Below are 27,296 nucleotides of genomic sequence, written 5' to 3'. Positions count from 1 at the left end.
TCCACAAGGGAAAACGAACCGGTTAGATGTGCTAGACACAAGTATACCCAGGGACTTGGGTATAATGAGCCATGTCCAGTGAAACTTAAACTCGACTGGAACAAATCCAAACAAATAATCCTGGGATCTAACTGCTGGGACTTGTTGTCATTGGTGTAAGTGGTCGCACCTCGACCTGGCCTCTTAAAACATCCTGCTGGATCTTAGATTTGTCCGAGTGGCTTGTGAATGCTACAATAGTTTGTCCACCCCCTGCTATAAATGTTCCACCTTATTCACATAAATTTGAGCATTGGAGCCTGACTCAGAAATGTATGTAAATCTCCAATGATTTGGGATCTCTGCGTATCTGCAGATCCGGCCAAGGCTGTGTCGCTTTCAAGGCCCTAAAACGCAGCAGCACGATTTACACGTTTCTGGTGTTTGGGAGCAACGACGGGTAGTGTGCCAGAAAATAGGTGTGTCCCCCCATTTTCTGGGCATATCGAAGCCAGTGGATGCAGCATCAGTGGCTTCAGAATCAGGAATTTCCTGGTCATCCTGAGTAACCCGAGAGTTACTTAGGTGACCAATGGTCACGCAGATGATCTGATGCTGTGCCCTCAGATGCAGCAGCAGATCACAGAAGCCAGCAGTGGGCGTCTTTCGACTCCTGCTGCTTTTACATATTTCAGCAGAGTCGCTGCATACAAAGACACCCCGGCTGTACTACCGTGTCCATCTCTGAATCAAGCTCATAGTTTTCTGAATAACAAACCCTTAATCCCTTTCTAATTTTCCAAAAGCAAGGTACCCCTGAGGAAGTAGCCCAGGGGCCACGAAACGAGTCAGGTTATTGCCACATTTTTATGCCACTTGGATTATCATAAGTATAAGATTCTTAGGTTCTAACCTATTCTGATCCTTTCCCATTACACTCACTTCTAACCTATTCTGATCCTTTCCCATTACACTCACAATTTCATGTACCAGGGAATAAATAAGAATTTACTCACCGGTAATTCTATTTCTCGTAGTCCGTAGTGGATGCTGGGGACTCCGTAAGGACCATGGGGAATAGCGGCTCCGCAGGAGACTGGGCACAACTATAAAGAAAGCTTTAGACTACTGGTGTGCACTGGCTCCTCCCACTATGATCCTCCTCCAGACTTCAGTTAGGATACTGTGCCCAGAAGAGCTGACACAATAAGGAAGGATTTTGAATCCCGGGTAAGACTCATACCAGCCACACCAATCACACCGTACAACTTGTGATACAATACCCAGTTAACAGTATGATAACAACTGAGCCTCTCAACAGATGGCTCAACAATAACCCTTTAGTTAAGCAATAACTATATACAAGTATTGCAGACAATCCGCACTTGGGATGGGCGCCCAGCATCCACTACGGACTACGAGAAATAGATTTACCGGTGAGTAAATTCTTATTTTCTCTAACGTCCTAAGTGGATGCTGGGGACTCCGTAAGGACCATGGGGATTATACCAAAGCTCCCAAACGGGCGGGAGAGTGCGGATGACTCTGCAGCACAGAATGGGCAAACTCTAGGTCCTCCTCAGCCAGGGTGTCAAACTTGTAGAATTTAGCAAACGTGTTTGACCCCGACCAAGTAGCTGCTCGGCAAAGTTGAAGAGCCGAGACCCCTCGGGCAGCCGCCCAAGAACAGCCCACCTTCCTTGTGGAATGGGCTTTCACCGATTTAGGATGCGGCAGTCCAGCCGCAGAATGTGCAAGCTGAATCGTACTACAGATCCAGCGTGCAATAGTCTGCTTTGAAGCAGGTGCACCCAACTTGTTGGGCGCATACAGGATAAAGAGCGAGTCAGTCTTTCTGACTCCAGCTGTCCTGGAAACATAGATTTTCAGGGCCCTGACTACGTCCAACAACTTGGAAGCCTCCATGTCATTTGTAGCCGCAGGCACCACGATAGGTTGGTTCAGATGAAACGCTGATACCACTTTGGGGAGAAACTGGGGACGAGTCCTCAATTCTGCCCTATCCATATGGAAAATCAGATAAGGGCTTTTACATGACAAAGCCGCCAATTCTGATACACGCCTGGCCGAAGCTAAGGCCAACAACATGACCACTTTCCAAGTGAGATATTTCAAATCCACGGTTTTCAGTGGCTCAAACCAATGTGACTTTAGGAAATCCAACACCACGTTGAGATCCCAAGGTGCCACTGGAGGCACAAAAGGGGGCTGAATATGCAGCACTCCCTTAACAAAAGTCTGAACTTCAGGTAGTGAAGCCAGTTCTCTCTGGAAGAAAATCGATAGAGCCGAAATCTGGACCTTAATGGAACCCAATTTAAGGCCCATAGTCACCCCTGACTGTAGGAAGTGCAGGAAACGGCCCAGCTGAAATTCCTCCGTTGGGGCCTTCCTGGCCTCACACCACGCAACATATTTTCACATATGCGGTGATAATGGTTTGCGGTTACTTCTTTCCTAGCTTTAATCAGCGTAGGAATGACTTCCTCCGGAATGCCCTTTTCCTTCAGGATCCGGTGTTCAACCGCCATGCCGTCAAACGCAGCCGCGGTAAGTCTTGGAACAGACAGGGCCCCTGCTGCAGCAGGTCTTGTCTGAGCGGTAGAGGCCATGGGTCCTCTGAGATAATTTCTTGAAGTTCCGGGTACCAAGCTCTTCTTGGCCAATCCGGAACAATGAGTATAGTTCTTACTCCTCTTCTCCTTATTATCCTCAGTACCTTTGGTATGAGAGGAAGAGGAGGGAACACATAAACCGACCGGTACACCCACGGTGTCACTAGAGCGTCCACAGCTATCGCCTGCGGGTCCCTTGACCTGGCGCAGTACTTTTCTAGCTTTTTGTTGAGGCGGGACGCCATCATGTCCACCTGTGGCCTTTCCCAACGGTTTACAATCATCTGAAAGACTTCTGGATGAAGTCCCCACTCTCCCGGGTGGAGGTCGTGCCTGCTGAGGAAGTCTGCTTCCCAGTTGTCCACTCCCGGAATGAACACTGCTGACAGTGCTAACACGTGATTTTCCGCCCATCGGAGAATCCTTGTGGCTTCTGCCATTGCCGTCCTGCTTCTCGTGCCGCCCTGTCGGTTTACATGGGCGACCGCCGTGATGTTGTCTGACTGGATCAGTACCGGCTGGTTTTGAAGCAGGGTTTTTGCCTGACTTAGGGCATTGTAAATGGCCCTCAGTTCCAGAATATTTATGTGCAGGGAAGTCTACTGACTTGACCATAGTCCTTGGAAGTTTCTTCACTGTGTGACTGCCCCCCAGCCTCGAAGGCTGGCATCCGTGGTCACCAGGACCCAGTCCTGTATGCCGAATCTGCGGCCCTCTTGAAGATGAGCACTCTGCAGCCACCACAGCAGAGACACCCTTGTCCTTGGAGACAGGGTTATCAGCCGATGCATCTGAAGATGCGACCCGGACCACTTGTCCAACAGGTCCCACTGAAAGGTTCTTGCATGAAACCTGCCGAATGGAATTGCTTCGTAGGAAGCTACCATCTTTCCCAGGATCCGCGTGCAGTGATGCACCGACACCTGTTTTGGTTTTAGGAGGCCTCTGACTAGAGATGACAGCTCCTTGGCCTTCTCCTCTGGGAGAAACACTTTTTTCTGTTCTGTGTCCAGAACCATCCCCAGGAACAGTAGACGTGTCGTAGGGACCAGCTGTGACTTTGGAATGTTTAGAATCCAGCCGTGCTGTTGTAGCACCTCCCGAGATAGTGCTACCCCGACCAACAACTGCTCTCTGGACCTCACCTTTATCAGGAGATCGTCCAAGTACGGGATAATTAAAACTCCCTTCTTTCGAAGGAGTATCATCATTTCGGCCATTACCTTGGTAAAGACCCTCGGAGCCGTGGATAGACCGAACGGCAACGTCTGGAATTGGTAATGACAATCCTGTACCACAAATCTGAGGTACTCCTGGTGAGGATGGTAAATGGGGACATGCAGGTAAGCATCCTTGATGTCCAGTGATACCATGTAATCCCCCTCGTCCAGGCTTGCAATAACCGCCCTGAGCGATTCCATCTTGAACTTGAATTTTTTTATATATGTGTTCAAGGATTTCAAATTTAAAATGGGTCTCACCGAACCGTCCAGTTTCGGTACCACAAACATTGTGGAATAGTAACCCCGTCCTTGTTGAAGTAGGGGTACCTTTACTATCACCTGTTGTGAATACAGCTTGTGAATTACATGTAACACTGCCTCCATGCCTGAGGGAGTGGTTGGCAAAGCAGATTTGAGGAAACGGCGGGGGGGGGAAGACGTCTCGAATTCCAGCTTGTACCCCTGAGATACTATCTGAAAAATCCAGGGATCCACTCGTGAGCGAGCCCACTGATTGCTGAAATATTTGAGACGGGCCCCCACCGTACCTGGCTCCGCCTGTGGAGCCCCAGCGTCATGCTGTGGACTTAGAGGAAGCGGGGGAGGACTTTTGCTCCTAGGAACTGGCTGTATGCTGCAGCTTTTTCCCCCTACCTCTGCCTCTGGGCAGAAAGGACGCGCCTTTAACCCGCTTGCCCCTATTGGGCCGAAAGGACTGTACCTGATAATACGGTGCTTTCTTTGGTTGTGAGGGAACATAGGGTAAAAATGTAGACTTCCCAGCTGTTGGTGTGGAAACGAGGTCCGAGAGACCATCCCCGAACAACTCCTCACCCTTATAAGGCAGAACTTCCATGTGCCTTTTGGAATCTGCATCACCTGTCCACTGCCGAGTCCATAACCCTCTCCTGGCAGAAATGGACATTGCACTAATTTTTGATGCCAGCCGGCAAATATCCCTCTGTGCATCCCTCATGTATAAAAGTGCGTCTTTTATATGCTCTACCAGTGGCGGATTTAGGGGGGGGGCACCAAGGCACGTGCCCCCCCTGTCATTTTTTTTTTTACTGTGCAGTCAAATAATGTCCGCACACCCGCCCGAATCAATGATCAGGCTGCTGGATGTCAGTCACAGTCAGCCGCTGTAATTCTTCCCCTGTCAGCTGCTCCACCTTCCTGCATGTTTGGAGGTGGAGCTTCCAGATTCAATCCCACCGCAGCGCCGCTGCCGCTAAGGGACAGCTCACCGCCAGCCCACCCACACACAGCGCAGCGCACTGCCGCCGGGGGTCTGGGACAGCACGCCGCCGCCGCTGAGGGACAGCGGAACGCAAGCCCGCCCACCCACACACAGCGCACTGCCGCTGGGGGTTCGGGACAGCAAACAGTCGCCACCGCCGCTGAGGGACAGCGGAACGCCAGCCCACCCACACACAGCGCACTGTCGCCGGGGGTTCGGGACAGCGCACCGCCAGCCCCTGGAATTACAGTACACCGCCATCCGCCGCTGAGGGTCCCAGCCAGGGCAGACACCAAAAGTAGATGTAAAAAAACAAGATCTTTCCCCAGCGCACAGTACAGGGTATACCATAAGAAAAAATAAACCAAATTGGTTTCAATTCCTTAAATTTCTTTTTTATTCGATAATTCAAGAGAGGTTTAATATTCAGTTAAAAATACATATCAATGAAAAAGGTGACTGCCTATTACCGGTAAACATACATATAACAATCACAAACACAGAAAAAACATATAGATGGGGATTTTTTAAAATAAATATTCACTATACCCCACGATGGTATAGTGGTCTCCAGTGCAAAAAATGAAATGCAACCAATTCTCATAGGTTGGATGCGCTGCTCTGCGGCTTACTCCTTCTATGTTAATAGGTAATGACCACAGAATTCCTCTTAAAGTCACAGTCCTTCTTTAAGGGGGGGGGGGGGGCACACTCCCAGTTATACAACTGCACTTGTAGAGGTAGATGATTTTTCCAAACAGGTTGTGCACATCCCTACAGGTATTCTGTGGTCATTACCTATTAACATAGAAGGAGTAAGCCGCAGAGCAGCGCATCCAACCTATGAGAATTGGTTAGTGAATATTTATTTTTAAAAATCCCCATCTATATGTTTTTTCTGTGTTTGTGATTGTTATATGTATGTTTACTGGTAATAGGCAGTCACCTTTTTCATTGATATGTATTTTTAACTGAATATTAAACCTCTCTTGAATTATCGAATAAAAAAGAAATTTAAGGAATTGAAACAAATTTGGTTTATTTTTCCTTATGGTATACCCTGTACTGTGCGCTGGGGAAAGATCTTGTTTTTTTGTGTTCATAAGTTAGTGGAGCTAGGTAGTAGCCCCACTCCTTGCAGCAGCACTTTACAGTTTAACCTATTTTCTCTCTTTAGCGCAGTGCCAAAACTGTTTTTTTTGTGTGCAAAAGTAGATGTACGCTGCGCAGGTGCTGCGGACTGGACGCCCAGGCCAAGAAGAATCCTGGCCCTGCATTCTGCACTGGTTGTGAGTGTGTGTCTGGCAGGTACGTGCAGTCAGGGGAGGCAGTGCCACCCCTGCCATTTATGAGCCATTAATGATTAAAATAATATAAAGAAAATACTTATGACACATTTTCTGTGTCATACGTAATCTCTTTATATTATACTATGCATTTTAAAACTTTTAATCACTATTAGCAGTGGGGGGGGTGGGGCGGCAGCGGCAGGACCCGGCGGGACCCGGCGCTACAGTAGAGCCACAACTACAGGAGCGCGGCGTGTGGGCAGCGGCGGTGGGACCCGTTGTTAGAGCTGCCTACAGCAGTGGCAGCTCCAGAGATAACGGGAGCACCAGAGCTGGGGTCAGCACGCTGACCACCCAGGCGAGGGGGCGGAGGTGGGGGGGGGCAGTTGTGGGGTGGGAAGGGTCTGGCCAGCTCACCCCCAGATCACTTGGACTGCAGTTCTCCCCCAGATGATCTGGGGGTGAGCTGCAGTCCAAGTGATCTGGGGGTGAGCTGCAGTCCAAGTGATCTGGGGGTGAGCTGCAGTCCAAGTGATCTGGGCAACATCACTTGGACTGCAGCTCACCCTCAGATCACTTGGACTGCAGGGACAGGGAAAAATAAAAAAAATAAATGTAAACAAAAAGATATATTTGTATCACAGCTGCCCGCCGCTCACTGCCGCAAGCTGCACCGCCACTGAAAGCTGACCAGCGCAGACAACAACTGGCGGTGGTCAGAGGGGCATCAACGCCGCAGCAACAAAGGACAGCTTAGTACTGCCGCATTCCCCGCAGATCATGGGCTCATCTGCCACCGACAACCACAGTCCCTTCCGCACCTCCGCTGCACATATCAGGTAATGTTCCCCTGCTTCCCTATGTCCCTGCTGTCACTCTCTCAGTCCCTGCTGTCACTCTCTCCCTGTCCCTGAATTGTGGGTTATACCGTATGCTATAATGTGAATTTCGGGTCATACCGTGTGCTGTAATGTGAATTTCGGGTCATACCGTGTGCTGTAATGTGAATTTTGGCTTATACCGTGTGCTGTAATGTAATGTGAATTTCGGCTCATACTGTGTGGTAAAATATGAATTTCAGCTCAAATGGTGTGCTGTAATGTGAATTTCGGCTCATACCATGTGCTGTAATGTGAATTTTGGTTCATACCGTGTGGTAAAATATGAATTTCGGCTCATACCGTGTGCTGTATTGTGAATTTCGGCTCATACCGTGTGGTATCAGGTGAAAGGGGCGCCAGTACTAGATAGTATAAGGGGTCCTACTACACTGAAGGACACACCCCTGTTTGAGTGGCCACACACCCTTTTCCGGAGGTGCGCGCATAATTGCAACCTTCACTTCTCCATACCCCCACTTAAAAATTTCCACTTCGACCACTGTGTGTGTATATATATATATATATATATATATATATATATATATATATATATATATATATATATATATATATATATATATATATATATAACCTCAGTGCCTCCCCAGCCAGGGACCTCACCGCACGTCACTGGTGTCTGGTGAGTGTCGCTGTGTTTTACTGGGTGACTACATAAGCTCCTTCTCGGGTTCACTGAATGAAACCCGTATTTATCTTTGTGGGCAGAAGTATAACTGAACCTCAAAATAACGTAGCTAGCAATAGGCCCTGATTTTGTCGCAATTGATACAGTTTAGTGTTTAGTGCAAATTATGTAATCTGGGTAGAGGACCTTGCTGTGTATAATCCATAATTAGTCAGGAGCACACATTAGAGAATGATGAGCATTTGTTGGGTGGTATTCTACAGTTGCATGGCTACTTTTGGGACTCTTGTTTACTGCCTGCCCAGACCTTGGTTTTGGATATGTGACAATGTTTTGAGACCCTGATTTATTGCATTATTGCCTGCGTGTTCCTGACCTCTGCTTTGGACTTGACACTCCTTATGTTTTTTGATTTACGCTACCTCTGTGTAAAGGGCCCCACACACTACTGTGACATGTCCCTCGCGATCACCCCGGCAGACTCCTGGTAGGGGAAGGAAGGGGGGGTGCAGGATCGGCCAAAATACATCGCATGCTGTCCTTTTGCATACGATGTATCTTGGGCGATCCTGGCCGATCCCAGCCACGCCTGTGGGGTCGGACCAGATTGAATGTGCAGCACATTCAATCTGGAGGATCCGATCTGATGCTCACGGGAACGCGCATCAGATCGGATTGGAAACGCCTCCAAAATGCCCGATTTCATCCGATATATTGGGCCGAATGCCCGAAATCGGTTGAAATCGGGTTCCCATTGTCCTAGTGTATGGGGCCCTTTAGACTTTGCTGTACACATGGATAGTGACTGTGTCTTTGCTGTTACCCGTCACACAATTGGACACACCCACTGAAACTTGGTCACACCTACTCCACTTCTAACTCCACCCCTCCTTGATAGCCCAACCCCTTATGGTGCCCCCCCTGTAATTTTTTTCTGGATCCGCCACTGTGCTCTACGGTTAGCAATATAGTGTCCCTATCTAGGGTATCAATATTTTCTGACAGGGAATCTGACCATGCAGCTGCAGCACTGCACATCCATGCTGAAGCAATAGCTGGTCTCAGTATAACACCTGTGTGTGTATATATAGATTTCAGGATAGCCTCCTGCTTTCTATCAGCAGATTCCTTCAGGGCGGCCGTATCCGGAGACGGTAGTGCCACCTTCTTTGACAAGCGTGTGAGCGCTTTATCCACTCTAGGGGATGTTTCCCAACGTGACCTATCCTCTGGCGGGAAAGGGTACGCCATTAGTAACCTCTTAGAAATTACCAGCTTCTTATCAGGGAAAGCCCACGCTTCTTCACACACTTCATTTAACTCCTCAGATGGAGGAAAAGCTACTGGTAGTTTTTTCTCTCCAAACATAATACCCTTTTTTGTGGTACCGGGGGTAACATCAGAAATGTGCAACACATTTTTCATTGCCTCAATCATGTAACGTGTGGCCCTACTGGAAGTTACATTAGTCTCATCGTCGTCGACACTGGAGTCAGTATCCGTGTCGACATCTGTGTCTGCCATCTGAGGTAGCGGGCGTTTTAGAGCCCCTGATGGCTTTTGAGACGCCTGGGCAGGCACAGGCTGAGAAGCTGGCTGTCCCACATTTGGTATGTCGTCAAACCTTTTATGCAAGGAGTCGACACTGTCACGTAATTCCTTCCACAGCACCATCCACTCAGGTGTCGACCCCGCAGGGGGTGACATCACATTTACAGGCATCTGCTCCGCCTCCACATAAGCCTCCTCATCAAACATGTCGACACAGCCGTACCGACACACCGCAAACACACAGGGAATGCTCTGACAGAGGACAGGACCCAACAAAGCCCTTTGGGGAGACAGAGAGAGAGTATGCCAGCACACACCAGAGCGCTATATAACACAGGGATCCCACTATAAATGAGTGTTTTCCCTTATAGCTGCTTTATATATATATATATATATATATATATATATATATATATATATATATATATATATATATATCCTGCGCCTAAATTTAGTGCCCCCCCTCTCTTTTTTACCCTTCTGTAGCTTGCAGACTGCAGGGGAGAGCCAGGGAGCTTCCTTCCAGCGGAGCTGTGAGGGAAAAATGGCGCCAGTGTGCTGAGGGAGATGGCCCCGCCCCTTTTCCGGCGGACTTCTCCCGCTTTTTCTGGAATACTGGCAGGGGTATTTTTACATCTATATAGCCTCTAGGACTATATATGATGTAGATTTACCAGCCAAGGTGTCTTATATTGCCCTCAGGGCGCCCCCCCCCAGCGCCTTGCACCCATCAGTGACCGGAGTGTGAGGTGTACATGAGGAGCAATGGCGCACAGCTGCAGTGCTGTGCGCTACCTTGGTGAAGACCGAAGTCTTCTGCCGCCGATTTTCCGGACCTCTTCATGCTTCTGGCTCTGTAAGGGGGACGGCGGTGCGGCTCCGGGAACGAACACCAAGGTCGGGTCCTGCGGTCGATCCCTCTGGAGCTAATGGTGTCCAGTAGCCTAAGAAGCCCAAACTACCACCTGTTAGGTAGGTTCGCTTCTTCTCCCCTTAGTCCCTCGCTGCAGTGAGTCTGTTGCCAGCAGATCTCACTGTAAAATAAAAAACCTAAATATACTTTCTTTCTAGGAGCTCAGGAGAGCCCCTAGTGTGCATCCAGCTCAGCCGGGCACAAGATACTAACTGAAGTCTGGAGGAGGGTCATAGTGGGAGGAGCCAGTGCACACCAGTAGTCTAAAGCTTTCTTTATAGTTGTGCCCAGTCTCCTGCGGAGCCGCTATTCCCCATGGTCCTTACGGAGTCCCCAGCATCCACTTAGGACGTTAGAGAAATATACTTAATTTTACAGGACCTAAAATGACCTATTTTGACTGTTAGAACTGTCAAACTCGAAGAATATCGTAATGCATATGCTTTGTACTAACCCCATGCACATGCCCGCTGCGCGTGCACTCGCTCTGCCGTGCTTGCGCATATCCGCAATTTGCGTAACGGAGCTTTTCACGGCCATGCGCCTTGGCGCGTGGTATGCGCATTTACGGTAGGGTTTGTGAGCGCATAGAGGGTTATTAGAACATTACATATTTAACCCAAATAGTGTACATTTTAGATATAGTTCCCCTAGACCATGTCAGCGAGTATTAATAGTTTAAACAGTTCCTGGACAGAGAGATTCGCCTTTGCATGATAGGAAGGGTCAGATAAAGGTTGGAAGGTGATGTCTAGTATCCAGCTGTAGGGTACTTTGAGGGTAACATTCCGGTGTTAGTTAGAGAAAGATCGCTTGTTCCTGCGTATAGTTATGTGCAAAAGTAGAATATGAACATTAACTGTATTTTATGTATGCGGCGGGAATCCAGAGGATACCACCCACAAGAGCAGTTGGGAAAAGACATCGCTCACCTATTCAAATCCACCTATGACCTCTTCTGTAATGTAGAGACACATCCCTGTGTCCAATGGACAATGAGATTACAGTGACCATTGTATTGTATATGCATGTTGTGTATAAAAAGACCATTGTTGCCTGGCCGGTCAGAAGACTCTGAACGCTATCTGCATGACCAGCGGAGGACCGAGCCGGGTTGCGCTTGCGAACATTCTCACGTATGTACATTCTCTGTAGCCATTATTCTGTTTAGATTTACTTGTTAGCCTGTAGTGTATGATTTGTATTGCTTTACCTTTTTGGAATCAATCCACTGTGGCCTTTGAACCCTGTGGTTTTAACTACAAATCGGTGTGGTGTCTTCACTTTCCTGCAAGGGGGTTTAAAGTAGAGTTATCTGTATAAGGTGTATTGGTATTGATAAGGTGTACGCACTGCGGGTACTTTATACCGCCAGCGCTACTTAAGGTTTAAAGGTATTACATCGTTGCAGTACTTTGGTGCTAAGGTTTAAAGTGTGATCATATTATTACATTGTATCATTAACAAGGTTTAAAGGTTATCAATTGTGTGTGCCCTTGCTGTGTGTACTCTGTACACTCAGCGCGGCGTGTGTACGCCAAGTGCGTACCACGTGCAGGACTCTGTACGCAAATAGCGTACAAAGTGCGTAGCACGTGTATTCAGTCTAGCGGCCATATCGGCTCCACGGTAAAAGTGTATTTAGAGGTATAGCTTTGCGGTCTAAAGGTAATATCGACATCAATTGGGAGCTCGTCCGGTTCCTTCTCATACCCGCAGCCTAGCAGAGTTTTCGCAGACTTTATCTATCAGCAAAGGGCGGAAGGGTATCCCCTGTAAACCTTCTCTTGGTCGGGGGATACAATAAGTGCTGATTAGATAAGCGTCTGCCTTGCATGGTTTGAAGGGATGCTGGAGGGATCCGTAAGGTAAGAACGCAAAAGCTATTTTTTTTTTAATCTGTAAATTTATGTTTTGGCGCCAAATGCGCACGCAACACACGCATACACCTGTATTTTGTACTTTGCATATCTGCTCGCATGTTTGCCATAAGCATTAATTACTAGATTCATTTTGACCTGTACTGAGAAAATTTGTTGCTATTTAGTTAAAATACAGTGTTACTACTTAAGGAAGTAAGTGTAAGACGCACACGCAGCCTGGCCTAGTTGTAAAGGTTTATACAGTAGAAACTGTGTGGTGTGTTAAGTGAGCGATTATAGTTAAATATCGCTTACATTTATAGAAGTGTGGGATTTGTAGTACTGCGGACGTACGGACTTTGTACACGTGTCTCGGACAACGTTCTGTACTGCGTACGCAACGTAAAGGCCTACACACGTGGCGTGTTTACGCAACGTGCGTACAGGTACGCCCACTAAATACAAATCACACAATAGCATTGTTTCAGTTTAGGCGATACGGTAGCCACACGATAATAGCACAAACTGATCAGTTTCCAATATTTAGTTTAAATACCTTTCTTACTGTATCACCTCTGGAATTATTCTGTTTTATCTGAATGAAAGTTAATTTTCTGTACAGAAAAACCAAAGTGTATATGAGTGAACGAGCGTGAGTGTGCAAAGAATAAAGGTTTTGTGGACCCAGGGAATTCGGGATCCCGTAGGAGACCACACCAGGTGAGTGGACACTTGGTGGCGTGAGATTGGCTTGCTCACGTTAACATTGATTAAGGTATAAAGGAGCAATTAGTATATCAGCAGACCAAGAGGTCAGCGAAGTCAGAAAACCGCTGACAAAGTCACGCGAAGCTCTGAATACCGCGGCCTAAAAGGTCCGCGAGGTTTTGTGTACAGAGTGCAGCCCCGGGGGTTGGCGTAGTACCCATATAGACCCGTTCAGATACGCTCCGGCTGAGGTTTCGCAGCCTGAAAAACGATTCCATTGGTCGCAAGGCGGATAAGTAACAGTTACCTATACGCTGTGCGATTGTACCGCGCGTTCGTGAGTGCAATACTTAGCCCACCGCAAGACCCTTTTTACGAGTTGTGCGTAAAAATCGCGGGATCATTGGCGCTAAGTGTAGTACACGCAACGTGATTTGTGTAACAATTTTTTTGTTTTAAGGGAGTTTTAGCTGGTCACTCAGGAAATCTCCAACGACCAATATTTACTGGGAAGGGCAAGTCACTCCCACACACTCTCAGTAACTAAAGGTTACACAGGGGCCCGAGGTTGGGTACGAACGGCGCTGACGACAGTGTTCAGGTGTATTGGCCAACGTGGGCGTGAGTGGGTGAGAGCGCTCGGAGAACTTTCACCGTTGCCTTACCACTGAGTATTTTGTTTTTTTGTAGGAATTTGCCGAGAAGGTAATAGCTGCAAAAGATGGGGGCCAGTTGCTGAAGTAAGGGACGATCAACCAGGGTTCAGGTTGATATTCCACGGCCCAAGGGGTCGGCGAGGTACATAATGTGTGAGAAATATGGCTCACACACAGAGGTTTTATGCAATGAATGGGAACGTATGACAGGGAACCATTCCCTAAGGTAGGCAGTTTTAATCCAGAGGTGTTGCAGAATTTAAGGCTTAGGATAGGTCTGATAAAATCCCGAAAAGAGAGGATCAGACACTCAAACTGTTTACATTTATGGCAACGAGAGAGTGATATGCAAAGGGAACTAGCTCAAACAGGAAACTGATTGCAACTGCACCACCACCACCGTATATTACAGGGGAGAAAGTGGCTACAGAGAATGGCATACTAATATATGATAAGAGTGAACTTGATAAATGTATTAATGCTAACCCGTGCAAGTTGTATCCCATCTTAAACTTCCCTCAGGACTGTGACCAAGAAGATGAGCCCAGCACGATATCGGCACTCTCTCTAGCAGCCACCATACAAGACACACAAGTGGGCACGGCCCAACCAGTAAGAATAGTAGCAAAGGCCCCTAGCGGAGGGACAGGTGAGGTCGTGTCCACAGGTAAGTACGGTACAGTACATTATGCAGAGACAATTGCACCTCACATTATAGAAGCAACCCAGAATGATGTAATTGAACTAAATCCTGTCAGGGTGATCGCAGTCCCCAATGGGAAGACTGACGCTCAGGGAATCACTCCCGTTAGGAACATTGCTATGCATTGTCCCTGGTCCCGGACAGAATTGAGGACAATTATGTCTGAATTTCCTGATCCCAGAAAAGATCTAGCCGCATGTCAGAGGTTTATTAGAGAACTAGGTAACGCCACCGAACCCACAAACAAAGATTGGCGGACAGTGCTACGGGCATGTTTGCCCTCTAATATTGACCCTGTGAAATTCATTGCTGACTGTAAATTGGACGCAGAAGTACCTCTCACTGATGAATACACTCAGGAGAATGTACGACAGATCAATCTGCAATTAGGAGTATATTTCCCAACTGTTGTCAAGTGGAATAAAATCTTCTCCATTAGACAAAAAGAAGGTGAAACGGCTTCTGAATATTTCCATCGAGCACTGCAGGAAATGGCCAGATACACTGGGGTCGAGGATATTAAGGAAAATGTACACCATAGAGAGGTAGCTGTGTCCGTATTAATGGACGGTTTAAAAGAAACGTTGAGAACAAGGGTACAAACCACTCAACCAAATTGGAGAGGTATTTTGGTGGCTGCATTAAGAGAGTCCGCTATTGAGCATGATCGGAACATCATTAAGCACAGGGAGTCACAGGGGGATAAGCTGATGACCGTAAGTATCAAAGCCCTGACAACGAAGCCACATCAGCCTAAACCCCAGACCCCTGATGGCAAGTCGTATGTAGTGAAATGTTATAAGTGCCAGAGAGAAGGACATTACGCACGGAACTGTAATTATAACAGCAATGTATATCGACCCCCTAGACCAGAACATGACTCGCAGCATATAACACACGTAATTGGGATCAGGGACCGCATAGGAGGAATTACGAGCCACATGCAGGGGAAACAAGGAGGTACCCATCTAGGAGGGACTGGCAGACCTCTGGAAATTCTCAGCTACCCCCCTCACATATTTTAGCTGCCAGCGCGCTGCGGGAGGGTCACAACATACAATAGGGGTTAGGCCACACCTGTAGTTTTCAGCCAGTGAAGTTGATTGCTAGCCTTGGAAATGAACCCGAGGTTACAGTTGATGTAGCTGGTAGATCACTACCTTTCCTTGTAGATACAGGGGCGGCCAGGTCAGTGTTAAATTCAACGGTAGGTATGAAAACAACGGGTAAAACAATTTCAGCAATGGGGGTAACAGGAGTAGTGCAACACTACCCTTTAAGTAGACCAGCGGAGATTACGATAGGGCCTTTGCAGACCAAGCACTCCTTTTTGCTAGCTGCATCGGCTCCGACTAATCTACTTGGGAGAGATTTATTGTGTAAGTTATATACATAGTATCCGGCTTATAGAAACATAGAATTTGTCGGCAGATAAGAACCACTTGGCCCATCTAGTCTGCCCCCCTTTTTTTTTTTTTTTTTTTATTATATTATTTTTTATCTCTAACCTTATTTGATCCTTATTTCTTTGTAAGGATATCCTTATGTCTATCCCATGCATGTTTAAATTGCTCTACTGTCTTAGCCTCTACCACCTCTGATGGGAGGCTATTCCACTTGTCCACTACCCTTTCTGTGAAATAATTTTTCCGCAAATTTCCCCTGAACCTCCCCCCCTCCAGTCTCAGTGCATGTCCTCGTGTCCTATTGCTTCTCTTCATTTGGAGAATGTTTCCCTTCTGGACTTTGTTAAAACCCTTGATATATTTGAAAGTTTCTATCATGTCCCCCCTTTCCCTTCTCTGCTCCAAACTATACATATTGAGATTTCTTAGTCTTTCTGGGTATGTTTTGTGATGTAGGCCATGCACCATTTTAGTTGCCCTCCTTTGTACAGTTTCTAATGTATTAATATCCTTTTGAAGATATGGCCTCCAGAACTGAATACAGTATTCTAGATGAGGCCGTACCAATGACCTATACAGTGGCATTATTACTTCTTTCTTTCTGCTGCTGATTCCTCTCCCAATGCAGCCAAGCATCTGACTAGCCTTCCTCATTGCCTTGTTACATTGCTTACCTGCCTTTAAGTCATCTGAAATAGTGACTCCTAGATCCCTTTCCTCCTCAGTAGTTTCCAGTATAGTGCCATTAATACTGTATTTAGCTTTAGGATTTTTGAGACCCAAGTGCATGATTTTGCATTTTTTGGCATTAAACTGTAATTGCCAGACTCTTGACCATTCCTCTAATCTACCTAGATCCTCAATCATTTGTTTTACCCCACCTGGTGTGTCTACCCTGTTGCATACCTTTGTGTCATCTGCAAAAAGGCATACATTCCCTTTAATGCCATTTGCAATGTCACCAATAAAAATATTAAAAAGCACTGGTCCAAGTACAGATCCCTGGGGTACTCCACTGGTAACATTTCCCTCCTGTGAATGCACTCCATTTACCACAACTCTCTGTTTTCTATCCTTCAACCAAGATCTTATCCATTCAATAATACTAATATCCAATCCCAAACTTTCAAGTTTATTTAGCAGTCTGCGATGTGGAACTGTGTCAAAAGCCTTACTAAAGTCTAGATAAGCTATATCCATGGCTCCACCTTTATCCATCACTTTAGTCACACAATCAAAAAAGTCAATAAGATTTGTTTGACATGATCTCCCCCCCCAGTGAATCCATGCTGTTTGGGATCCAGTAAATTGACAGATTTGAGATAATCTACAACTCTTTCTTTTAAGAGTGTTTCCATCAATTTCCCTACTACTGATGTAAGACTCACTGGTCTGTAGTTGTTTGCCTCTTCCTTGCTTCCACTTTTGTGCAGTGGGACTACGTTTGCTCTTTTCCAGTCCCCTGGAATTACTCCTGTAGCTAATGACTGGTTGAATAATTCTGTCAATGGTGCTACCAGCACCTCTTTAAGTTCTTTTAGTATCCTTGGATGTATCCCATCTGGCCCCATAGATTTGTCCACTTTCAGCTTTGAGAGTTCTGTTAGGACCTTCTCCTCTGTAAATGTACTTGTTTCATTTTCCTGAATATCCCTGCAACTTAACTGTGGCCCCTTCCCCTCTCTTTCAGTAGTAAATACTGAGCAAAAATAATCATTAAGATGATCTGCTATTAAATTGTCTCCTTCAACAAGACTCCCAGTGTCTGTCTTTAGTTTTATAATTCCGCCTTTTGTTTTTCTCCTTTCGCTTATATACCTAAAAAAAGTTTTGCCTCCTTTACCCACTGACTGGGCCATTTTCTCCTCAGCTTGTGCCTTTGCACATCTGATTACCTTCTTTGTCTCCTTCTGTCTAACAAGATATATCTTTTTGTCTTCATTATTTTGTGTCTGCTTATATTTCCTAAAAGCCATCTTTTTTGCTCTCACAATATTTGCTACTTCTTTTGCAAACCACACTGGCTTCCTTTTCCTTGTGTTTTTCCTAACAGTTTTGATACAAAGGTCTGTTGCCTTCAATATTGCACATTTTAATGTTTCCCACCTCTCCTGCACTGTTTCCAAGTTCCTCCACTCTGCCAAAGAATCGCTTACACATTTTCCCATCCCTACAAAATCAGCCTTCCTAAAATCCAACACCTTTGTTTTTGTATGGGACGAGTCAGTCTCTGTCTTAATGCTGAACCATACTGCTTGATGATCACTGGATCCCAGGTTTTCACCCACTTTTACGTCCGATAATCTGTCTCCATTGGTAAGTATTAAGTCTAATATTGCGTCTTTCCAAGTGGGCTCCCTCACCAATTGGTGGAGGGATGCTCCCTGAAGGGAATTTAAAATGTTCCTACTTCTAGTGGAACTAGCAACAGACACCTCCCAGTTTACATCAGGAAGATTAAAGTCTCCCATGATTATTAAGATGAGGTGTGTCATATATTGTACTCCTGAGGGTGTCTTCTTAGATATACCCGAGAATCACGTTCAGGAAGTGCAGGATATGTTAGACAAGCCACAAAGGTTGATGTCACACTCTGCTGTTATAGACAGGTGTCCATCCAAGGTAGAGGAAATGATCTCCCAGATACCGGAATCCCTCTGGACCAAAGATGGACAAGACACTGGATTGTTGGCAAATGTAGCTCCTGTAGTAGTGCAAGTAAAAGATGGTAGGATAGCTCCAAAAATCCCACAGTATCCTCTGAAGCCAGAGGTGGAATTAGGAGTGTACCCAGTCATAGAGCGCTTGCTACAACAGGGCATCCTAGTTAGGATGTCCAGCACTGCCAATAGTCCCATCTTCCCTGTGAAAAAGAGTGGGGGGAGGGGTTACAGGCTAGTGCAGGATCTAAGGGTGATAAAACAAGATAGTTGAGAGCCAATTCCCCGTAGTGCCAAATCCAGCTGTCATCCTCATGCAAATTCCCCCTACTGCGAAATTTTTCACTGTCAATGACCTCTGTTCCGCTTTCTTTTCGGTCCCTCTGCACCCAGACAGACAATATTTGTTTGCATTTACATACAGGGGAGTACAGTACACCTGGACTCGTCTACCCCAAGGTTTCATTGACAGCCCAAGTATTTTCTCCCAGGCTTTACATGACTGTTTACAATCCTTTCAACCTGAGAGCGGATCAGTATTAATACAGTATGTAGATGACTTACTGCTGTGTTCTGACTCACTCGAATCGTCCTTGAAAGACACGAAACAGCTTCTGTTTCACCTTCCTAATACGGGACACAAGGTTTCAAAGGATAAGTTACAGTTGTGCCGGACCAAGGTGAAATATTTGGGACATTGCTTAACACAAGGACTGAGACACCTCACCGCTGATAGAATACAGGCGATTCGCGACATGACTCTGCCACAAACCCAGCAACAGATCCGCACTTTCCTAGGAATGTGTGGGTACTGCCAAAACTGGATCCCAGGGTTCTCCATACTGGCTTTACCTTTGCAAGAGATAAGTCTCTTCAAACAAACCAGATCGGATTTCGCACACAGATGAGTCTGAACTGGCATTTGAGAAACTCAAACAGTGCCTATCACAGGCACCAGCATTAGGCATGCCAGATTACGGGAAACCCTTTGAATTGTACGGTACAGAGAGTGCTAAGTGTGTGGCAGGTGTTTTAACCCAGAGACATGGTGATACCAGCATGCCGGTAGCCTACTACAGTGCACAGTTGGACACCGTAGCACGGTCTCTCCCCACATGCTTGCGAAGTGTTGCAGCGATAGCTTTGCCAGTGAGCAAAAGTGAAGATGTAGTGTTGGGACACAACCTGACCATCCATACACTTCATGCAGTGTCAGCCTTACTGAATTCTGCCCAAACCAGACATGTCTCATCAGCACGGTTTACAAGGTGGGAATTAGCACTAATGGCCCCTGTAAACATCACCATAAAGAGATGCAGCGTACTAAATCCTGCAATGTATCTCCCAGGTATGCCTGGACAGGCACAAAGGGTGGAGGATGAGAGTGATGGTGAAGGAGGATTTAGTACAGACACTGACACACATGATTGTATGAAATATCTGAACCAAACTTTCACTGCAAGACCCGACATTAGTGACAACCCACTGGAAGGCGTAGATTTTACTTTTTACACTGACGGTAGTTGCCACAGACAGACGGACTGGGGAGACTTGTGTACTGGATACGCAGTCGTAGATGACAAAGGTATCATAGAAGCTGAACCCCTGGGCCCACCGCACTCAGCACAAGTTGCTGAGCTGGTCGCCCTAACCAGAGCGTGTGAATTGGCTAAGGGTAAGTCAGACAATATTTATACAGATCCTAGGTATGCCTTTGGAGTAGTGCATGATTTCGGGGCCCTATGGCGCCTCAGAAATTTCATGACGGCAGCTGGCACACCTGTAGCGCATGCATCCCATATAAAAAGGCTTCTAACAGCGATACAGGAACCTGAGAGTGGCTGTTATCAAGTGCAAAGCCCACACTTACAGTCAAGACCCAGTGTCCCTTAGTAAAAGCCGGGCAGACGAAGCTGCTAAATCAGCAGCCAACACCCCCATACAGACAGACATCACACAACTGATGGTATTTAATACCGTCAACACACAAAAATTAAGTGAAATGCAAAATGTGTGTTCTCCACAGGAAAAGGCGGTCTGGAGGTCAAAGGGATATGGCCAGGAATCTGGACAGATGGACAGGGTAAGCCAGTAGCCCCCAGAGCATATCTTCCAAGCTTAGCTGAGGCGGCACACGGTCTGACTCATCTGGGCAAAGAGGGTATGTGTAAGCTGGTGAGAGCCTACTGGTGTGCGCCAGGATTCTCTTCTCATGCGGGTAAGAGAGCAATGACATGTCTTATCTGCTTGAGGAAGAATATTGGAAAGTCAAAACCAACAGAACCATCCCATATCCCGCCAACAGACGGCCCTTTTCAGGTAATACAAATTGATTTCATACAGTTGCCACCCTGCAGAAATTTAAAGTATGTGTTAGTTTGTATTGACGTGTTTTCAAATTGGGTAGAAGCGTTCCCCGCTGCCACAAATACTGCTACGTTTACTGCAAAGAAAATGGTGCAGGAATTTGTGTGCAGATATGGTATTCCTTGGATAATTGAAAGTGATAGGGGTACCCATTTTACAGGTGAAGTCTTTCAGGTAATGTGCAAACTGATGGGAATTAATACTAAGCTGCATACTCCGTACCGCCCACAGGCGAGTGCGAAAGTGGAAAGAGTAAACAGCACTATTAAGAACAAGCTGAGCAAAGTGATGGCTGAAACTGGATTGTTGTGGCCAGAAGCTTTGCCACTTGTATTGTACAGCATCAGAACCACTCCCAGGTCCCCCCTTAACCTATCACCCTTTGAGATTCTTTTTGGTCGACAACCCCATGTAATGATTGACCCCCAGGATGATTTGAAATGCAATAATGAGGTGACTGTAAAATATATGGTTAAGATGAGCCAGCAGTTGAGGAATCAAAACAGCAATCTAAAGCTGGTGATTCCTGACCTACCAAACAGCAATTGTTAGGACATTGAACCTGGGGATTATGTAATGATTCGAAATTTTCTACGCTCAGGTTGCCTTATTGACCGGTGGGAAGGACCGTACCAAGTCTTACTAACCAGCACAACAGCATTGAAGGTTGCCGAGAGAGAGACTTGGGTCCACTCGTCCCATTGTAAGAAGGTCGCTGACCCAGAGAAAGCCCGTGACAAAGAGCAGAGTGTAGAGGAAATCGTATCACTGGAGTGCCTGTTCCGGGAAGGTTGAGAGGCAGGACTATTGTCACGGCACCTGAGCACAGAGAACTACAAGACCAGAGGCGGTTGTCGCACCAAAATTTCTTTTTCCTTTTTATTATTTTCTCCATCTCCCATTACCCTCCTTTCCCCCCTTCCTTGCTCCTTTTTCTCTCCCCTTAACAAGATGGACTTACCCCAAGAGACTGCATTCCAGGTTTTCCTGTTGACCAGAACAGTCTGTTTCGGTGAGAGTACCAGAGAGGTCGAGAAAGGGTCTGGAATGGGTTCTGATGGCGAGGACGGATTTGTAGAATTCCAAGAGCAACACATCCATCGAGCAAAGGCGAGTATCAGAAAACGATCTGGTAGTCAAGAAACTAGGAGGCACTGTGAAGGGTTATTGGCTGAGGAAAATTGTATTTGTAGAAACTGTGAAAACATAGTTGAGGACGGGTGCATCCAGAGATGTCAGTCCAGCCTTAATATTAACATGGACCGTTATCCATTGAGCGATTATCACTCATTAGTGGGTAAGGTTTTAAACCAAACAGAATGCTGGGTGTGCTTACAAGTACCTCAAGGTCAGAGCAAATCAGGACTAGTACCGTATCCATTAACAATAGATGAGGTACTTGAATTAAGGGGTGGGAGACCGGTGGACAAGAAATGTAATATTTCTAGGCCCCCTAGTTTGAAGCTCCATCAATACCATGTGGATAGATCCTTAGTATGTTTCAACATTTCCAATCCCCGAAAGCCGGGAAATTGGGAAGTGACATGGAATAACCAAACCATGGCATTTTCACACAGAGCCGACAGAATGCCCGTAGACACTGAACTTATACGCCAAATAGCCGACGGTGGGAGGTATTTTCGGTATAGGTATACCCTAGTAAGTAGGATCATGCGGGTTGGAGAAGTATCTCCAGGGTACTGTGCGCATATCATACAGCCTGATACGTGTACTGAACAGATGAGAGAGTTAGGGATAGGATTTTTCACTTGGAAGGTTTGCAATATGGTAATGTCATATGCGGTCCCATATGTTCTCCCCGATGATGCATATTTCATATCCGGGAGGAAGGCGTATAAGTGGCTTGCCCCAAACTCAGAGGGATTATGTTACATTGGAAGAGTGTTGCCAGAAGTTATGACCATAACCCATAATAAGATGAAAGACGTTCACCGCAGTGCTCAAGCTCCATACACTCACACTCACTATGAACACATCGTTAAGAGACACCTTATAGATAGGACAGAGCACGCAGCCTCTGATTTGATCCACGAATTCACCGGGATTCAATTCCTACTCATGTTAGATATCACCTGTACCGCCAGAGGAATTATAAATTATAGGTATATTCATGCGCTAGCGAAGCCGATAGATAATATCACCGAGATGTATGATGACACCTTCAGGTATACAGGGAGGGAATTGCAAGCTTACAAAACGGAACTGATCCAGCACAGGATGGTTTTAAATTATATCACAGCGGTGACAGGCGGGTATTGTGTCACCTTGGCAACTCAGTATGGTGTGAAGTGCTGCACGTACATTACAAACAGCACTGATGACCCAACCGAGGTCATAGATCAAAAGATGGACGATATCTTGCAGTTGAAATGGGAGTTCCGAAGGAGACACAACCTTACTCTTACTGCTGTGAGTAATGAACTGACCGGCTGGGTCTCATGGTTGAACCCACGAAATTGGTTCTCAGGTTTAGGAGAATGGGCTCAAAATGTTATCGTGAGTGTAGGAAAGTTTCTCCTTTGTATCCTGGGAGTTGTCATAATGATTGGTTTGATATTTAGATGTGTTCGAGTTTTAATGCGATGCAAGCGCGGTACCAAAGTGATGAGTTTGAGGAGCGAGGGCATTGTTACAACAAGTGATTTAATTTATGACCCATCAATCGAGACAATGTTGTGATAATACGTGATTCCACGGTCCGTTTCTTTCACCCGTTTCTCCTTTGTTTTCCCTCAAGAAAAAATACATCCATTCGGAAGAAACTTTGATGAACTATACATCCAATCGGAAAAGACTTTGATTAACACTTTCAGCAAAGATACACCGATCCAGACAAGACTTCAACCAACACCCAAAAATGATTGCACAAATGTTATGTGATTGTATTTGTGATACGTGTCTCATCTTCATCTCTACAACCTTCAGGTAGTGACACACATAGTCGACAGGATAATATATATATATATATATATATATATATACACACACACATATTAGCATTCACATGTGTTTCCCCCTCCATGTATCATCAACTAAATGTGCACCCCATTTGTTGGAAGAAGAAGCCGAAAAGAGCTCGGTAGTGTTTGTTGGCCCAATTACAGACCCTTAATACGGGATGAGAAGGATTTAATGTATACTTCGCAATACCTCGAAGCTTATCTAGAACATGTACGGCACGATGATACATGCCTCTCAGACATGGATTTCATACATACATGCTTTTACTATCCCACTAGGTCATACATTTCCCACCTACTCCTCTCCTCCTACCATCCAATTATTTTATAGATATTGTATTATATATTTTTCTGTTTAATGTTTAGATAGTGGCAGTTATTGTTGACTGCCAAAGGGTGGACTGTCAAAGTCGAAGAATATCGTAATGCATATGCTTTGTACTAACCCCATGCACATGCCCGCTGCGCGTGCACTCGCTCTGTCGTGCTTGGGCATATCCGCAATTTTCGTAACGGAGCTTTTCACGGCCATGCGCCTTGGCGCGTGGTATGCGCATTTACGGTAGGGTTTGTGAGCGCATAGAGGGTTATTAGAACATTACATATTTAACCCAAATAGTGTACATTTTAGATATAGTTCCCCTAGACCATGTCAGCGAGTATTAATAGTTTAAACATTTCCTGGACAGAGAGATTCGCCTTTGCATGATAGGAAGGGTCAGATAAAGGTTGAAAGGTGATGTCTAGTATCCAGCTGTAGGGTATTTTGAGGGTAACATTCCGGTGTTAGTTAGAGAAAGATCGCTTGTTCCTGCGTATAGTTATGTGCAAAAGTAGAATATGAACATTAACTGTATTTACTGTATTTTATGTATGCGGCGGGAATCCAGAGGATACCACCCACAAGAGCAGTTGGGAAAAGACATCGCCCACCTATTCAAATCCACCTATGACCTCTTCTGTAATGTAGAGACACATCCCTGTGTCCAATGGACAATGAGATTACAGTGACCATTGTATTGTGTATGCATGTTGTGTATAAAAAGACCATTGTTGCCTGGCCGGTCAGAAGACTCTGAACGCTATCTGTATGACCAGCGGAGGACCGAGCCGGGTTGCGCTTGCGAACATTCTCACGTATGTACATTCTCTGTAGCCATTATTCTGTTTAGATTTACTTGTTAGCCTGTAGTGTATGATTTGTATTGCTTTACCTTTTTGGAATCAATCCACTGTGGCCTTAGAACCCTGTGGTTTCAACTACAAATCGGTGTGGTGTCTTCACTTTCCTGCAAGGGGGTTTAAAGTAGAGTTATCTGTATAAGGTGTATTGGTATTGATAAGGTGTACGCACTGCGGGTACTTTATACCGCCAGCGCTACTTAAGGTTTAAAGGTATTACATCGTTGCAGTACTTTGGTGCTAAGGTTCAAAGTGTGATCATATTATTACATTGTATCATTAACAAGGTTTAAAGGTTATCAATTGTGTGTGCCCTTGCTGTGTGTACTCTGTACACTCAGCGCGGCGTGTGTATGCCAAGTGCGTACCACGTGCAGGACTCTGTACGCAAATAGCGTACAAAGTGCGTAGCACGTGTATTCAGTCTAGCGGCCAAAGCGGCTCCACGGTAAAAGTGTATTTAGAGGTATAGCTTTGCGGTCTAAGGTAATATCGACATTATCAGAACCTAAAAAGACCTAATTCTGTTGAAAGTTGAAACTATGGCCCTCATTCCGAGTCGTTCGCTCGTTAATTTTCATCGCATCGCAGTGAAATTCCGCTTAGTACGCATGCGCAATAATCGCACTGCGACTGCGCCAAGTAATTTTACAATGAAGATAGTATTTTTACTCACGGCTTTTTCTTCGCTCCGGCGATCGTAGTGTGATTGACAGGAAATGGGTGTTACTGGGCGGAAACACAGCGTTTTATGGGCGTGTGGATAAAAACGCTACCGTTTCCGGAAAAAACGCGGGAGTGGCTGGAGAAACGGAGGAGTGTCTGGGTGAACGCTGGGTGTGTTTGTGACGTCAAACCAGGAACGACAAGCACTGAACTGATCGCAGATGCCGAGTAAGTCTGAAGCTACTCTGAAACTGCTAAGTAGTTTGTAATCGCAATATTGAGAATACATCGGTCGCAATTTTAAGAAGCTAAGATTCACTCCCAGTAGGCGGCGGCTTAGCGTGTGTAACTCTGCTAAAATCGCCTTGCGAGCGATCAACTCGGAATGAGGGCCTATATACATTTATTGTGGGAATGTGTGGAGTTTTCTTGTGCACTTCATATATACAGATGGGTCCTGTTACAGCCTTACTGTGTAGTCTATGAGGCATGACTGGCGGCTTCTGGGATTCACAGGTGCGTGCGTGCGCACCCATGATCCATTTGCTTCTATGGGAAAGCTGCGGCTGCAAATGGATTGCAGCCTCCCGTGGCATAGTGTACGCATCACGGAACTAAGAGGACACATCTGTAATACAGGCGCAGTGTTTCAAACATAATATGTTGCTGGTTTTGTTTTATTTTTGTACAACGTATAAAATTCCTAAACTGACATTTTTAAAACATGGTTGAACCCCCCCCCCCCCTAAATTTAGGTTTTTAGATCCTAAAATTCCGGGGCCTAATCATAAGCTTTGCTGGCTTCCGGTTCTCAGACAGGATTCATCTCCCACAAACACCGACACATCCAGATCACACTACATACAAATGTGACTTGCTTACTAAGGGCCTAATTCAGAGTTGATTGCAGCAGCAAATTTGTTAGCAGTTGGGCAAAACCATGGGGGTCATTCCGAGTTGATCGCTAGCTGCTTTCGTACGCAGCGCAGCGATCAGGCAAAAAACTGGCAGTTCTGCGCGTGCGTATGCGGCGCAATGCGCATGCGCGTCGTACTCTTACAACGAACTATGTAGTTTCACACAAGGTCTAGCGAAGATTTTCAGTCGCACTGCTGACCGCAGAATGATTGACAGGAAGTGACTGTTTCTGGGTGTCAACTGACCGTTTCCAGGGAGTGAGCGGAAAAACGCATGGCAGATAAAAACGTAGGCGTGGCTGGCTGAACGCAGGGCGTGTTTGTGACGTTAAAACAGGAACAAAATGGTCTGCATTGATCGCAAGCTAGGAGTAGGTCTGGAGCTACTCTGAAGCTGCACAAAATTATTTTGTAGCCGCTGTGCGATCCTTTCGTTCGCACTTCTGCTAAGCTAAGATACACTCCCAGAGGGCGGCGGCTTAGCATTTGCACGGCTGCTAAAAGCTAGCGAGCGAACAACTCGGAATGACCACCCATGTGCACTGTGTGGGGAGGCAGATATAACATGTGCAGAGAGTTAGATTTGGGTGCGGTGTGTTCAAACTGAAATCCAATTTTCAGTGTAAAAATAAAGCAGCCAGTATTTACCCTGCACAGAAACAAAATAACCCACCCACATCTAACTCGCTCTGCAAATGTTATATCAAATGTTATATCTGCCACACCTGCACACGGTTTTGGCCAACTGCTAACAAATTTGCTGCTGCGATCAGGTCTGAATTACCCCCTAAGAACTCTCACTGGATCCCTAGGGAGCTGCTACTATTCTT

The 27,296-nt window shown here is 46.1% G+C and overlaps 1 protein-coding gene across 1 annotated transcript in view; it reads right to left on the bottom strand.

The window, feature by feature from the left end:
• The window catches only part of C8H6orf136 (chromosome 8 C6orf136 homolog), a 38,351-nt gene that overhangs the window by 6,477 nt on the left and 4,578 nt on the right, over positions 1–27,296 (bottom strand). The gene's annotated exons all lie outside the window — the stretch shown is intronic.

Source organism: Pseudophryne corroboree, chromosome 8 (assembly GCF_028390025.1).
Source record: "Pseudophryne corroboree isolate aPseCor3 chromosome 8, aPseCor3.hap2, whole genome shotgun sequence".
Classification (NCBI taxonomy): Eukaryota; Metazoa; Chordata; class Amphibia; order Anura; family Myobatrachidae; genus Pseudophryne; species Pseudophryne corroboree.
Note: the sequence above shows the minus strand (reverse complement) of the source record. Positions and strands in the feature narration are given on the sequence as shown.